This window comes from Anastrepha obliqua, chromosome 2 (assembly GCF_027943255.1).
Source record: "Anastrepha obliqua isolate idAnaObli1 chromosome 2, idAnaObli1_1.0, whole genome shotgun sequence".
NCBI lineage: Eukaryota > Metazoa > Arthropoda > Insecta > Diptera > Tephritidae > Anastrepha > Anastrepha obliqua.
Genome location: NC_072893.1, coordinates 130,561,884 through 130,579,604, shown reverse-complemented (window position 1 = coordinate 130,579,604; position 17,721 = coordinate 130,561,884). Strand labels below are relative to the sequence as shown.

The following is a 17,721-nucleotide window of genomic DNA, read 5'->3' as shown; positions in this document are numbered from 1 at the left end:
CCAAGATTTTCGCATGGTTCGCGTGACGTACGGAGTGGCAGCTGCGTCTCATCTAGCTGTCCGATCACTTCAACAGACGGCAAGAGATTCGTCGAATGGTTGTGCTAGGGCTGTTGGTGTTATTCTCAAGGATTTTTACAGGATTCTCCCCGCAACATTTTTGGTCCTTCGAGCCGGATATTTCATCGCTTCAATCAACTTGGTCCTACCGCAACATTAAGAATTAAGGATTCTCCCTGCAACGAGTTTATAGCCGCCTTCAAGATTCTTCCTGCAACATTATTGGTCCTTCCCGCAACATTATTGGTTCTTCCCGCAACAGATTTGTAGCCGCATACAGGATTCTCCCCGCAACACTATGTTACTCGTGGATAATGTAGCTTTCGAATGGTGAAAGAATTTTTAAAATCGGTCCAGTAGTTTTTGAGCCTATTCATTACAACCAAACAAACAAACAAAGTTTTCCTCTTTATAATATTAGTATAGATGAGTGCCAAGAGAATCTGCGGGTGGAATGGAAGTTAAATCAATCAAAGAAATGTTTTTGAGATCAGAGAATTGTATGGCGTGAAATACGGTAATTATATAGGAAATGGAGATTCAAAAACACTTAAAGGTATTCTCGATGTAAATCCGTATGGAGACAATTTTCCGGTATAGTGAAAAGTGAGTATATTGGCCACGTACAAAAGAAAATGGGTACCCGCCTTCGAACAGTCACAAAAGATAAAAAACTCGGAGGAAGAAGCAAACTCACTCAAGCTCTCATCAACAAATTATCAGTATATTATGAGTTAGATATTCGTAGAAATGTTGACAGCGTCGAAAATATGAAAAAAGCTTAATGGCCACCTATTATCATTTGTGCTTCACGGATGACAAGCCAAGCCATGAGTACTGTCCACCTGGTTGTTGTTGTAGCAATAACTTTGTCCTGTCAGTGTAGTGTAATCACGGGTCGTCTTCGTCTAGCTCATCTAACGGTAGGCCCAGGAAACTAGCTGTTTCGACAGGTTGGGTTCAGAGGGAGAGGGGTGTTAAATGAGTGGGTTTGATGGGGCATGTGAAAAGGTGGTTTGTGTCGTGCGGGGTGCCTTCACATACCGGACATATGTTTAGTATGTCGGGGTCAATTCTGGATAAGTAGGAGTTTAACCTGCTACAGTATCCAGAACGTGATTGTGCCAATGTTACGCGGGATTCTCGAGGATGTTGGAGCTCTTCGTCTGCGATATGTGGTGGTTGGACTCCGATAACGGCATTCAGGGGCCAGGAGCTTAATAAGGTGGTAATGGTCTCTCGATGAATGTCGTTTATGGTCTGTCTGTACACTGTCCGATCCAGTAGCTGTCTGTCTGTTTTGTCTTGGATCTCGTCCGCGTAATTGAGGAAATGCTTCCTGACGTGCCTAGGCGGTGGCTCAGACTCAATCAGGTGTGTGCATGGGTGAGGCCTGCGGTAACACCCTAGCAGAAACTGCTTGCTGAGCAGTTTGTGATGCTCCTTCACAGGCAGCATGTGGGCCTCGTCGTGTAGGTGTTGTATCGGGGACATCATGAGACATCCTGCCGCGGCCCTCATTGTGTGTTTTGGCAGGTCTGAAGCTTCATCCACTGCGAATCACCAGTTCCAGGCGGCCAGTCAGGCGCAGCATAGCTTAGAACCGGTCGGCCTATTGCCTTGAAAGTCGACAGCAACACTTCCTTGTCTTTGCCCCAAGTGCTGCCGGCAAGCGACTTGAGGACCTTCTTGCGATTCTGTACTTTAGTTGCAATAGCGGTTGTATGCGCTGAGAAGGAGAGCAAGCTATCAAAGGTAACTCCCAATATTTTGGGGTGGTTAACCGTCGTAATTGGTGTGTCGTCGACTTTTACCTTAAGTTGCAGCTTGACCTCCTTTGTCCAGGTGGTGAAGAGGGTCGCCGTGGATTCAGTGGGGGAAAGTTGTAAATTCCTCGCAGTGAAGAAGCGAGAAAGGCAGGTGAGGTAGTCGTTTACCTTAGAGCATAGGCCATCAATGTCATTGCCCAACGCCATTATCGTGTAGTCGTCGGCGTAAGAGACCAGGGAGATTCACTCTGGTGGCTAGGGAAGTTTCGAGATATAGAAATTGAAAAGCCAGGGTGAAAGGACACCACCCTGCGGAACTCCTTGCTTTATTTTCCTCTGTTTGACTGTTTGGTCTCGAAATATCACCGACGAATGACGACCACTCAGTTAGTTCGCGGTCCACCTCTTCAGCCCTGGCGGGAGTGTTGACCGTAAAATGTCATCTAGTAGCGTGGCGTGGCTGACTGTATCGAAAGCCTTTATTAGGTCCTACGGTACTATGACAGTCCTCTCGTAGTGGCGGTTTTAGTTAAGACTGCGGCTCACCTGGGTGTTGATGACGGTGAGTGCCGTTGTGGTGCTATGTACTCTTCAGAAACCATGCTGGTGTGAGGCTGGGTTCAGGTGTTTCGTAAAGAGTGGGAGTAGAAGAGCCTCAAGAGTCTTCACTACAGGAGAAAGGAGAGTTATTGAGCGATAAGACTCCCCTTGGTTGACGCGTCCCCCAGGCTTCAGTAGTGGGACCACTCTGACTAATTTCCACTTATTAGGAATGATTTGAATGAATGAAATTTTTCAGCATCAGCATGTTTAGTCCGTCAGGGTTAATGGCTTTAGATAGTTTCATGTGTTTGATGGCCTCCTGAACCTCTTCGCTGGAGAAAGCAAGTGGCGCACAGTTGTGTGTCAGTTTGTGCAGCCGTCTGGTAGCACCACGTTTGGATATGTCGGCCGGAGGATGCAGAATAAATCGCCGACTAAAATAGCTTGCGCATCTCTTCGGATCCGACGAAGTAGGACCGTTGAAGGTGATGTCCACCTTGTCGCTGTGCTTCGTTGGGTTCGCCAGGGACCTTACGGTGGACCAGAGCTTACTTACACCAGTTGCCGGACCTCCGAATTGAGATCCTTTGTCCGAGGATCCCCAGGATCGGCCTCGTCAGAGCAGCTGCTTCAGCTGGGAAATTGGGACGTATGTCCCGGATTCTTCCAGCGGGTATAAAGCGAACCGCGGCGGCTGTGATCACCTTGCGGAATGTGCGCAAGCGATAGCATAGGTCGCCAGGTTATGCTATTTATCAGACCTGCGCTAGCAATTGTGATGTCAGGCGGGCTGCTGCAATTGCCCACTACCCTAGTGGGGGCGCCGTCGTTTACAGTGCTGAATGTAGAATCGTCTATCTGCTCTGCCAATAGCCGTCCACTACGATCATTTGGCAGGCTTTAATGCCAAAGATCGTGATGCGAATAGAAGTCACCTACTACCAATCGGTTTTCACCACTGATGAGCGCGCCAATATCGGGGCGATATCCTGATGGGCAGCAGGTGGCAGGGGATATGTAGATGTTATAAATTTCGAGCTCGGCATCGCCTGACCGGACAGTTATCCCTTGACATTCTAAAATGCTAAAATGAGACGACCATACTGCACTGTATGGTGGACTATGAACGCTAGGTCACCACCGTTGTCTCGCTCGCAATCCTTTCTGTGCACAACAGCCGTCCCTGATGATCAGGGAGGAGCTAGCGTGCAGTTTTGTCTCTTGGACAGCAGCTATCTTGATACCATGTCGGTTCATGAAGTCCACTATCTCGTCAATCTTACTCGTAAGTCCGTTGCAGTTCAATTGTAAGAGTCTGAAACTCCTCGGCAGTGTGGTCGTAACTCGGGGGGTGAGGGACGCGTGGTATTGTCTGCGTTGGTCCTGCTGTGCGTTCCGCAAAAGTTGTGGCCTGACGTTGACGCGTGGCCGCACCACAGGGGGCCGTTGCGGGTGCAGAGCTCTGCAGCAGGGGACAACGTAGTCGCGTGTCCACTCACCTTCGAAAGTGACAACCAGCCATTGCAAGAATTGCACTGGACTGTTGTCAGGGTTGACTTTCTGTAATTCGATAGTCAACTCTCGATTGCTCGACACTTTAATTCAATATCGAATGCGCGACGATCCCATTTTGTTTCCATAATTTCGATATTTGTACTATCGTTTTCATATTTTCGGAAGTGTTTGAAAAGTGGTTTATAGCTGTCAAAAAGTGCATGAAAGCAATAAAAATTAAGAGTAAATATGTACAATTGGCGTTATTTTTTAATTTTGGAAGATTCCAATGAAACTCTTCAATAAATAGAAGGAGAATACGCGATGCGTCGAATCCAATGGAATTGCCCGATTTATAGTAAGATTAATACAAATTTCATTAGGAAAATATCAAAGTATTTCTTTTTCACAGCTTCCAAACAAAATACCGACTGACCAAGGAGGTTTTTGTGTCCTTTTTTGGGAAATAAACCTTAGAGTAGGACTTTGGAGTACATATATACCTCCAATTTTGAGGCTAGCTGCAATGCTGGAGATATAAGAAGGTGGCGGTTACCAGTGGCAAACTGGCCGCGCACACACAGCAGCAATGGGGCACAGTACTCTGTCGAAGATATTTCGCAGCACATTATCGTCGTTGGAAAAACTCTATGCAACCAATGGATATCTTCGAAAAAAACTTCCAGCGGTTGGTTCCATGAAAAATATAACTTTGCGGGAAGTGCAATATTAACGAAATTTAAATTTTTTACTATTTTCATTCATTGCAGTTGTTGGTGTCGTAGATGGTACTCATTTAGTGCTATTGAGATCTATTGAGAACGAACATATATACTTCAACAGGAAAGGAAAGTATAGTATAAACGCGATGATTGTAAATATATACTTACACCAGCACTTAATCCTTTTTTCTTGGAGTTATCGTACTCTACATTTTTTATTGCAGATATGTGACCATAAATTAAGAATAAAAGCTATATGCCCACAGTACGGAGGGGCTGCGCACGATTCCTTTATTTGGAAAGCCTCAAATGAGAGGAAGGTAATGGAGCGGCGCCATAATAATAATGGAGATACAAGTTCGTGGCTATTAGGTGAGTAATTAAATAGGAAAAAATTAAGTGACGGGAATAAATATGTATATTTTTAGGGGATTCTGGATACTCTCTTGAGCCATGGCTTATGCCTCGTATCGATTACGCGAAAATGAGACCGACGTAGGCAAATGTATTTTCAACGACATTCACAGTAAGGCTAGAAGCATTGGCGTATACAAAGGTTCCTGTATTTATTGAATCAAAGGTAAATATACTAACATTAATTGCATTGTTCACTTTAGGCCGCTGGCGAATATTACCGGACGATAGAAAGCCAAGGTACAACCCAACATTGGTTGCGAAAATTGCAAACGTGTGCGCCGCTCTTCACAATGTATGTAGTGGAGTGCCCGGGGGTTTTGACCTCGGATCTCTGAGGGACTGAATGAATTGCCATGTAACCATCAGGATTTTCTTTTGTATGCTCTAAATTGTAACTTCTACCAATATTATATTGTGCAATTAATTTTTTCATTGTTTAAACAAAAAAATATGAAAAATTAATATATTGGAGCATAATATAATATTTAGTTGCAAATAATTTTTTTTTAGTTCTACGTTAAATTTTACTTAAATAGATAAAGAAAAACATCTTCCCAACGTTATATATTATTGGTTATATTATGGCTGGAAGTGGGATAAAAGAAGTTTTTTCTACCATTTATGCAGAAAATACGATTGATCACATAACGTCAGGACGTGCCTATGCTAGAGCAATACGTGCTCATACCTTATTGCAGCAGGCTTTATCACAATTAATTTTTGAAGATCTTAAGGAAAATAATGCGGATTTTTTAAATGTATTGAATGACGAATAAATATCGATGATTTTTGAAATGTTCAATTACAATGAAATTACAGAAAATCAAGGATTTCAAATGCTGAGTAGAATTTTTGAAGATAAGTTAGTTGAGCTTGAAAATAAAGATAAAACATCAAAACTATGGATTACGTATTTTCGAATGGTAACAATATTGAAAGACTTCATTGCTGCCGACCTTATGGGGGATTGGAATTTACATCTACATAGTACTGAGCTGATGATTCCACTATTCGACGCATCAGGACATTTTCCCTATGCGAAGGCTGCACAAATTTATCTGCAAGATATGAAGGAATTACAGTGTAGAATGGATCCAGCAGAGTTCGAAAAATATACAACAGGATATTTCACATCTAGGCGATCAGATATTTTTTTTCTGGCATTGCAAGTGATCAGACTTTAATGAAAGGAATAAGCGTCGAAGGGGGTCCTTTTGAACGAGGTGCCACTGAAAGTGTAGTTTATAAAGGATCAGAGGAGTTATTTATAGAAAAGATATTATTGAAAGCATAGAAAATTTTTGTGACATATCTTTCAATAAAAGTCATCAACGCAGTGATTCTACAGATGCTGGAATTGAAAGGGATGGTATCGATGTAAAAAGATTGGTAGACTTTTTCAAAGAACACAGTCCTTTTCCTGATACATATGCAATTATGTCAATTGCCACTGGAATTACCGGTGATAAAAGTATAAATTGTTACAATGCTTTTGACGAAGGTTTAAAAGTTATGAAGAAAATCGAAGGGAAAAATGTACGCGAATTGAAGTTATTAAGGAAAGATAAAATAAATAATCTATTGGCTAAAAATAATAAAATAAAAATTCATGACAATGTTATTCCCGTTGATCCATTGTTGCTGTTTCAATGTATTTGTGTGTTGAAAAAAACAGATGATGAATTAAAAACTTATATGAATTATGAACTGGCACCATATCCACTTGCTCTGTTTGAAGATGGCCAACTGCGAAAAACAAAAAAATCAACTTTCTACGAATTATTCCCAGAAATTCAGATTAATTTGAAAAGCTTAGAAAATGTTCATTATGTTATTGATGGAGGCATGTTGTTATATCGTTGCAAATGGCAATTAAATGAAACATTCAAAATGATATGCGAACATTACGTAAGATATTTGAGGAATAATTATAATAACGCATACGTGGTATTTGATGGATATAAGAAGAACGGTATTAAATCTGCTGAAAGGAATCGTCGCGCACTAAAAAATATAAGTACAGATATTGAATTTGATGAAAATATGCCGTTAAAAATCGCTCAAGATAAATTTCTAACGAATAAAAAACATAAATCTCGCCTAATCGAAATGTTAAGTATAAAATTAGCTGATAACAATATTTTTACATGCCAAGCGGAAAGCGATGCAGATAAAATAAATGTTGATACAGCAATTAGTTTAGAATCTCAAAATATTGTTGTAATTTCTGAAGACATTGACGTCTTGGCTGTGTTAACGTCAGTGGCGCCTACTGATCGTGAAATATATTTTTTAAAACCATCCCGAGGCAAAGTTAACCAACAAATATTTTCGTTGAAAAGTTTAGAAAAATCTCTACCAGCATCTAAAGAACATGTTCTATTTTTACATGCTTTCACGGGCTGTGATACTACTTCTGCGTTTTACAATAAAGGAAAAATTAGGTTTATCAAAAATTTTGAGAAGCGGAATGATCTACATGACTCAGCAGTAGTATTTAAAAATGTACATGAAGATGCAAATAATATATTTCAAGCTGGTATTACATGTATTTTGGGACTGTATGGTGCTTCGGCAAAAATTACAGATTTGAATACATTCAGGTTCAATTCTTCCATCAAAGCAACTGCCAAAGACACAAGTGTTCTTTTATCTTCGTTACCTCCCACATCTGATGCAGCATTTGAACACTTTAAACGGGTTTACCTACAAATCCAGATGTGGTTAGGGAATGATTTAATCATCGAAAATTGGGGATGGAACTATTCCAATAATACCTATCATCCAATATTTACGAATCAATTACCTGCTCCGGAAAATTTATTAAAAATGTTATTTTGCAATTGCAAAAAAGGATGTGGAGCTGCATGCGGATGCCGAAAAAGTGGATTATACTGCAGTGTAGCATGCCTACAGTGCAACGACAACAGCTGTCTAAATGTAGCGCCTATGATTAACATCAGTGAAATTGAAGATGATATTTGAAAAAATGTAAATTTTTCAATAGACAAATTTTTTTGTTAATTTATTTTTTTTTCTTTTAAATAGTCATAATTTTTTTGTTTTTAATAATTAATTCGATTTTACTTTTATGCTATAATAACAGAAAACAATTTTTTATTTTTTTTGTATGCTAATTATTTAAATAAACGAATAGTTTACATAATATTTTTTTTTTTACATTTAATTATCGATAATCTACTTATTTTTTCATTTGCTTCCACTTCTGTTACAAAAACAATAAATTCTACAACGTTATTTGCATTATAGCACATAAGTTATTGCAATCATAAATTTTTGCTATTTAAAAATCAAATGCACAACTTTTAAATAGGTAGAGATTATTATTTATGTTATTCACAACACATTTTCGCAAAGATAATTTAATTTCATCTAGTCCCTGAGACATCCTAGGTTTTAACGTTTTTAACGCTCCAGACACTCCACTAATGCATCAATAGAAATATTTCATATCAATTCAGCAACGAAACTCTAACTCAAAGACAAGAAAGACTGTTAGAATGTACACTATTGGACATAAATAATCGATTATCAGAGAGGATAAGAAATAGAATAAAAGACCATCTTTCCCAATCAGCAATTCATTTTATTGCTGGTAATTAAATAAAATTTCTTAAGTATAACAAAAAATTGTACTTCATTTCTCAGGTATAAGTCTTTCTTTTTATAAAAGATAAAAAACTAAGCTTAAAGTTATCACATACATAAAGTAACTCATTATTAATTCATTTTTCGTTTTAGCAATGCGATTTCACATTTCAGTTTTTCCAAGTCTAGCTCTAAGACTTGAATCTTCATTTTTGAAGTGAAAACTTCTTTAGAATCGTTGGGAGTGATTTGAGACTCGATGAAACGAAAAAGCGACACCAAAAAGAAGAAGAAAAAAGATATACGTATATATATGTATGTATAGAAAATGCTTCATTACCAGGCACACAGAAGGATGGCATAAGCAAATTTAAATTTGTGAATTTATATATGTATGTACAATATATGTATATGCGGATATATGTATATATGTTGTGTGTATGTACATATGTGCCTCGCCACAGCAAAACATACGGTAAAATTTCTCAAGAAATCCAGCGCGCATTCATAGGCACAGCATTGCATGTACAGTAGGGCGGGTCGATTTAAAAATCGCTCATTGCTATATGAAAATCGTATTCTAGGGATCAAAATAAGAAACTTTGCCGAAGGAACCATTCCTCTAAAACGAATTCTGATGTCCCCCAATTTTAAAATATCACCATTTTTGGCCTTTACATGAAAAAATCAGCTAAATGGCTATGTTTTTTCTTTATTTTTATTTATTTATAATATTATCTATTTTTTCTCTTAAGAAATTTATTTAGTCAGAACATATGTAAATGAATGAATGTGAGTTATAGAAAAGAAACTAAAAAGTTCGACCCATATTGGGGGACATCAAAAATCGTTTTAGAGGTATGGTTCCTTCGGCAAAATTTCTTATTCTGATCCCTAGAATATGATTTTCCCCGGCCTAATGTACAGTAACCTTGAACAGGCAGCTGCGGTTGTCGAGCATTTAGAAACATATATTTACATACATATATGGGTGCAAACATATTTACGGAGCCGCGGGCACTCGACTTGACAAAAATTGAATATTGGCAAATAATTCTACGCGAAATATTCCAATATTGACTATTTTCGAATTGTCGAGAAAATTAGCATATGGGCGGCTCGTTTTATGAATGAAAGTACTTGCTCTTAGAACTATGAGCTCGAATTTATAAATCAATTTTTTGATGATGAGTTTTTGTTGCACAGTACAATAGTTGAAACTGTTCGGCGCCGCCGCGACTGTTCAGCGCTATGGCAACTAGGATGATGGCCGCTACGCCTGCGCCTATTAATGCATTTTGTTCTTGTAGTCGCTAGGCGTAGAATTTTAGCTTTGGACGACATACGCATTTACAGGAATAAAGTGAGTGGCCTGTGTGTGCGGTTGTATGTAGATGCATATGTGTATATTAATAAGCATTGTTTTGCTGGAAGTTCAGAACACAAATATGTATGTACGTACATAGGCTAGGCCATAGTATAGCATACATACATATGTATAAAAAATTCAAACCAAGCGTCCTACGAATGTTTGTGTGTATGTTAGTACGTCTGTGTAATATACGCGTTACGACGCTCATAATAGCAACCGCGTGTGCTGTATTGCGTCCGTATTTTTATATTCGTAAATATTTTCATTTTTAGATATTTACCGGAATTATGCCGAAAAGTAATGCAGAAAAGTGTCGTGCATATCGACAGAAAAAAAAACAAAAAGAAAATAAAACTAAAACTAAAAAAAACGCAAAGACTTCAACAGAACGTGTACGTGAATTTCGTGCACGCCGAAAAACATTACGAAATGCACAACCTAGTATTTCTATTGTGCATAACAATGCATCCACTGTGCAAAATAGTGAAAACGATCATCGTAAGTACTTTAATATTTTCTATGACAACATCGAAACCAAAGCATTTGTATCATATTTTAGCTATCATAAGCCACTCGTATCATTTGTTGAAATTGAAAACATTGAGGATGAATAATAGTAAAATGAAGAAAATAAAATATGAACTTTATAGCAAATTATAATGAACCTATAATTATCCCGCTCCTAATGCTGCTTTCGTCTCATTCTCTCTCCGTTTGTTTTACGGAAGGTTTCACTTCTATCGCGTCTAACGGTTAGACTGGTATTTTTTTTTATATTGCACTTCAGTTGCAATTTGTGTCTCCTTTAATTGCAGTTTGCTCTCTTCGAAAAGCCTCAACACTTCACTTTGAAATTTTTCTTGCTTTTCAATCTCTTTTTCAATTATATTGATTTTGGGGTCTGAATATCTTTTCGTTTTAGCAGGTTGTACCTCGTCGATTTCCACTTCCTGGCGTATATTAATTTTTGGAGGCTCAGACTTACTTGATGTTTTGCCTTCGTCGTCACTCGAAGAATTATCGGCGCTCGAGATTTGGCTCAAATATTCGCAAACGAAAGTATCGTCTGCCTGAGGAGCCGCAGTAGAACAGCTGGGTCCGTCTGTATGGCAACCATATGAAGTTGTGCCTGGTACTCCCGATAATGCTCACTTATTTTGGCTGCGGCAACTATCCGTTCCTCCATATGGTTCAATGAAACCGCATCAAATGGACCATCACCCGTTTTCGTCATGCTTTTCATGCGCTGGGTAAGCTTGCGTTTTGCATTGTATTTGTAGTCAGTCCATACCTAGGGGTATTACAAGAATTTATTACCACAAATGAAAATGTTTAAAAGTAATGGTAAGTGTTAATACAAAATTTTTGCCATGCTTTTGTTGGCTTCATGGGAGGTCCGTTACTGTTTAACAATTCCGTTAGCTTATCCCATAACTCTTTATTTTTCGAACGGCCATTAGCTGCACTCTGTAAGCTATTTTTAGCTAATGTATCGTGCTTTTCCATATATTCCACCATTATCTTTAGTTGAGCAGCGTTTGTTTGTTGAGTGCTATGTAAACAACTATATAAAACTTAAAATTAAAAAAAAAAATACCAGTCTAACGGTTAGACTTGATAGAAGTGAAACCTTCCGTAAAACAAACTGAGAGAGAATAAGACGAAAGCAGCATTAGGAGCAAGATAATTATAGGTTCATTATAATATTGCTATAAAGTTCATATTTTATTTTCTTCATTTTATCATTATTCATCCTCAATGTTTTCAATTTCAACAAATGATACGAGTGGCTTATGATAGATAAAATATGATACAAATGCTTTGGTTTCGATGTTGTCAAAAAAAATACCCAAACGGACCGAAGAAACAGACTTACAAATTTCTTCCATTTTCGTCTACTTGTATTCATATAAAAATTTATGTCTCTTCCCACCAAAGCTAAATGTATTAGTATATTTCTTCTTGTATTTATTCAAGGCTGAAATCCCGGCGGTACTGCAATACCGGGCCAACCCGTGGCAGAGGTGGAGAGCAAGGCCCTAACACACTCCGCCCATTTCCAAAAATCAGTTTAACATTTGTTGTCCTCCGATGGAGGATCTATCAGATGTTAAGCTGATAACCACACTACCTAGTCAATACATTTTAAATAATAAACCTAATAAAACTTTTGAGAATTACACGCTCACAAAAATTATTTATATCAACATATAATATAACGCTTCGTAACTAAATAACTTTTAGGCCAGCGACGACAACATGGCGCGGTAGCCGAGCGACTAGCAATGTGAGCTTCCGATCCAAAATCCTTGGTTCGAATCACAAGAAAAAATGAAAGTTATTTTTATTTAGTTCGTCGCTACTTTTATATCAACATATAATATAACGCTTCGTAGCCAAGAAGGTCGCTTTTTCGTTTCACTTTTCCTCAAATCACTCCCAACGATTCTAAAGAAGTTTTCACTTCAAAAATTTAAATTTTTAACTTACATTTTGAAGAAATAAACAGCTGAGAAAATGAAAACGAGAGCAAAAGTGGTGTCGAGCTGTATTTATCGAACGTTCGATATAACGCTACAACATTTTTTGTTAGAGAAAACAAACACGATACTTCGACTATCGTTTTTGCTCAATATCGAATTACAGAGAGCCACCCCAGGTTCCGAGGATCTCTGGTCTGACATACGGAACAAACTGTGCGGGGGACAAGAGCTGCTGGTTTGTCCCCGCACTGGAATAGGAGCAGGACGGTTGTGGGTCAGTGGGCGAGTTGTGTTGCGCCTGAGGGCTTCTTACCGTTAGGGTATGGTTGGTGGCCGCAGTTTGACGTGCACGCACTGATGACAGTATCGCCGTTGAGGCAGGGGCCGTCTGATGGTGGGAGCAAGACTTGGCCACATACCTTGTGGATCACACCCTGTGAGTCTTAAGACCTGAACAGGCCCTGCACCACTACATACAGATATCCAGCAGTACGTAGAGCCAATATTTTTAGATTTATCACCAGATGCATTGCTCGAAAGATGTTTGGGTGGTCACACGCAAAACGCAAAACACCTACATTCGGGGTCAAAAATTATTGAAATGGTCTCATACATTGCTGCTGGGTTATTCAAAGAGGGATATACAATGATTTTAGAAACAATTAACTCCTCAAATATAATAATTGGTCGACAATGTAAATCTTACGCCGAAAATCTGGATCTCTTTTCATCCTCAGCTCTTTAGCCACTTAAGAAGCTCATAAAGCACGTCAACAGCAACTAATTGAACAGAATGAGTTCTGCGAGGCTTCAAAAGGACAATTACATGGCGCTGCAATTGCTGATTAATCGGTAAGTCACAAAAATCATTGAATTTTCATGTATTCAAACTTTAGACGCGTTTTTCTCAAGATTGTATATTTTTCGAATTGGCATACACGATAACTCGAAAAGTTATTGACCGACCTCCCTGAAATTTTGCACACATTTTTTTATGATATTACTTTCTATGTGAATTTACAAGTTTTCCTTCATTAAAAATGTTGATTTGACCAAAAGGCTACAGAAAGAGATTTTTACCAAATACTCGTAAGTCAAACGTTGTTCGAGCGAAAGTTGCTCCACAAAAAAATCGCCGCTTGAATGAAATGTGCATAATCTGTTTTATGGATTAAATATATAAGTTTACAATATGTTAATTTATTATAATTAAAGTAATTATTAAAAAGAGGTTGTCTGTAAAGTCGGTTTACTGACGATAGTTTAACGTGACGACGTCATAAGAAAATACTGATGTAAGGGTTGCAATTTTCAAAACAAAATTTTAATTTTATTTGTTTGATAGATATTTTGTATGGATATAGGGGAGGGAATAAATGGAATTGCAATGGAATAGGTCTAGTTACATTTACACAAACGTGAAAAATGACGAAACATTTATCAAATTCATGAAAGATATGTTCAATTTCGATTGTGCATCAGACGTTAATAAGTCAACAATACTAAGAGGCACCATCATCGATTTGCCTTTTTCAAGACACTTTACACTCGAAACACTCCCTTTCATTTCCTACTTTTCCTATCATCGTCCTATTCTCAACAGAGAAATGGTTCATTGCCATGCACACAGGAAGAAGGCATATGCAAATACAAATATGTGAATTTATATACAAATGCGCATATACATACATATGTATGCTCACTCAAGTAGGACAGAGCCAGATGTCGAACGTTGCCGAACGCGGGGGCCGATTGTGCTCTTTGTCATTCGTTCCGCGCTCTCGCTTGTAGTTCAAGCACATTAGCTTACATTTGCTTGCGTACGGAATAGATTCATATATTTGATATGTCCATATGACTTGTATGCATCTTTACATATAGATTTATTCTTTTTGAAAATTGCGCGAAATTGTATATGTATATGCATGTTTATATACATATATTAGTATACAACATATCTTATAAGCTATATGGTAAATATATAAAAATATATATTTATATATATACATATATATATCATATATAATAAAAAAAAGAGGCTGTCTGTAAAGTCGGTTTACTGACGATAGTTTAACGTGATAAGATCATAAGAAAATACTAATTGAATGGTTGCATTTTTCAAAAGAAAATTTTAATTTTATTTGTTTGATAGATATTTTGTATGGATATAGAGAATGAGTTAACATTAACATAACATAACATAACATAACATAACATAACATAACATAACATAACATAACATAACATAACATAACATAAAATAACATAACATAACATAACATAGCATAACATAACATAACATAACATAACATATCATAACATAACATAATCACGTCAAAAAATAATAATAACATTAAAACAACAGGTATTATTAACAAACTTGGTTTTATTTTAAATTCTTCAAGTAAATCAAATTAATAATAATCAATAAGAAGGCATATGCAAATACAAATACGTGAATTTATATATGTACATATGCGCATATACATACACATACACGCTCACTTAAGTAGGAGAGAGCAAGATGTCGAACGTTGCCGTTCGTTTGCTTTGTTTGCTTTGTCGTTCGTCCCGCGCTTTCGCTTGCAGTTCATTCAAGGTAACGACAAATTATCAAGGTAACGACAAATGAACAAGGTAACGATAAATGAGCAAGGTAGTGACACATTTTTTCGTGCGTGCAGCCGGCTAAATCGAATTATAAGACGTTATCACGTCAAAAATACTTACAAGTTACACATGAAAGTATTTGTCGCCCCTGTAATCTGTCAGTGTTGCTTTTAATTATTAATAAAAAGTTGTGCATTATACGTACATGTCAATATATCGTAAACTTAAATTTAGTTTTGTTTAATTTATTTTTTTTGTGCTTTTTAAGGAATAAATTACTGCATTTTTTTTTTTTTGTTTCTTCTAAACACAGAAAAATGAAAATCAAAGACTAGCATTACTGGTGTTAACTTTAGTATTGAAATTAATATGAATAATCACGCGCAGTAGGGGAAACAATAAAGTGTAACATACAAATAAATCACAATATCATATTTGCCTAATCAGTAAATATTAAACAACAATAAAATGCAACACATTGTAAATAAATACCTACATATGTTGAAATTAAAACAAAAATGTCTCTTTGACTTAATGGAGTTATAATATCCAAAACTATTATTTGGATAAAGGGTAAGTTGCGAAAAGGGCAGTTTTTCATTATAACCAAAATTCTTTTTCCCCAGTTTAACTGCGTTGAAACGACCAATTTTGCAGAGCTAAATGGTCCTCAGTTTCTTAAGAAGTCGAGCGTTTATTATGTCGTGTTAAACAATTTCGATAAGCCAAAATAAATTCAGCGCGATGACTCAAGAATCCATTTAATGCCTCTATTAGAGGTCCAGTAAGGTCCAGCAACGTAAAATAAGAGTTTTGATGAGACTTGAAAGATGTTTATTGTATGAAAGTTCGTACAGGAATATTTTATAATGTGACCAGACAATTTTTTCCAAGGCGAATCTATTAAAGGTGGTATCGGTAAATCAGCTCATTTGTTGTTTTTCTTTTGCTGTGTCCATGTGGCTGCCAGCACAAAATGGAACTATGAATGTGCCGTTATTTTCTCTAAATGAACATTTGTTAAATTCTTGCTGTATTTAACAAAGGAAATACATTCCAACATCACGGAATTTTAAAATGGTCTATTTTTGAATTGTTAACAACGCTCTAATTACTCCTGTAGTTAGAAAGCTTTTCGCTAGTGTTAACAGCTTTCGCGAAAGGCTTTTCATGATAGTGAGTGGCTTAACTCGTATCTTCTGGCTTAACTCTTCGTTCTGTTGTTGTTGTTGTAGCACCTGTCACCTGTCGTCTTCGTCTAACTCACCTAACGGTAAACCAAGAAAGCGTGCCCCGTTTCGCTATCTGCTGTCGCCATCAAGACTAATTCAAGGCGCATTCATTAAAGGTGATGACACTAGACCAACAACAATGTTCCGTACGTTTGATTGTCAAAGCAAAGTATTGGGAAAGTAGAAAACAAATAAGGAATTCGCCTTGTTTCATTCTGAGCTGACAGCCACATGGACATGGCGAAAGAAAAAAATCAAATCAGCTGATTTACCAACACCACCTTTAATAGATTCGCCTTCAGCTAATTCATGTTTTTTTGTTTTTAATTAGTATGTCATTCGATTGCTATTGCTACCAGTAGGTTCGCGTAGCTTCTAGATTATCAACAATATTTATTTATTTGTATGAAAAATTATAAAATCATTTCAAACTTTGCAACAAAAATTTACAAAGTTAATTACGCAATAAATCACCTATTTACCTGTGTTCAATGGATTTCATTGCTTTCTAGAAAATTGGAACACAATTTGCGCACCTGTCTTTGTTGAAAGCGATTTTGAATAACTCAGAAAATCCCCTCATGCAAATACTGCTTCATGGGAGCAAAGTTATAATACGTTCACATATAAGTAGATGATATACATTTTCGTGCTTAACTCCCAATTCATAATTAAAAAGCGAGATTTCGCATACAAAATTTCTCTCCCAAAATCTGAGACTATAAAATAATCCTAGATCCATACTTTTTTATATTCAACCCTGTGTTTTCTGTAATTATTATAGGTCATTATTTTTACGAATGTAAAGAGAAACGTCAAAGTCAAAACTAAATAATGGATGCCGGCAAAGAAAACGGGTTTGAAAACGTAATTCTAATAAAATGTTTGTTAGGTATTTTTAATTATGTGTTCATATAACAGAGAAAAGCGTATGTTCTTAAACACTTTGCCCTCTTATTACTTATTATAAAATGTAATATCGAATTTCGCATGTGTATTGCTGCCATAATTTTTTTAAACCTCAGTAAATGTCCTTTACGGATTTCATCCAACTGTTTATTACTAGCAGCCAATTGCGTAATTAAATAAGCTGTTTCTTCTTCTTGTCTTTTCTTCATACCTTTATAAAAAAATAAATAAACAAACCAAAACTCTAAAATGTTCCTATAAAGAGAAACCTTTCAAAACAACAGCATTGCCAACTAATGGTCAATTTTGCAGGTAATCTGCCATATGTGAACGAGTAGATACATTTTGTAGTATCCTGCAGTATTGTAAAAATAAGCGCTAGGCTTAAAGAAACTAAATTTTCGTAATTGTTAAGATAGTAATATTTTTTGAATCCACAAGTAGCTAGGTATTCCACGGTAACCTATAAAAATAATAAATAAAGGAAAATTAGTTTAATCT

The 17,721-nt window shown here is 36.9% G+C and overlaps 1 pseudogene; it reads right to left on the bottom strand.

Moving 5' to 3' along the window:
* Positions 1-11,954: 11,954 nt before the first annotated feature.
* Positions 11,955-12,140, bottom strand: LOC129239891 (U2 spliceosomal RNA; annotated as a pseudogene).
* Between the last annotated feature and the right edge of the window lie 5,581 nt (positions 12,141-17,721).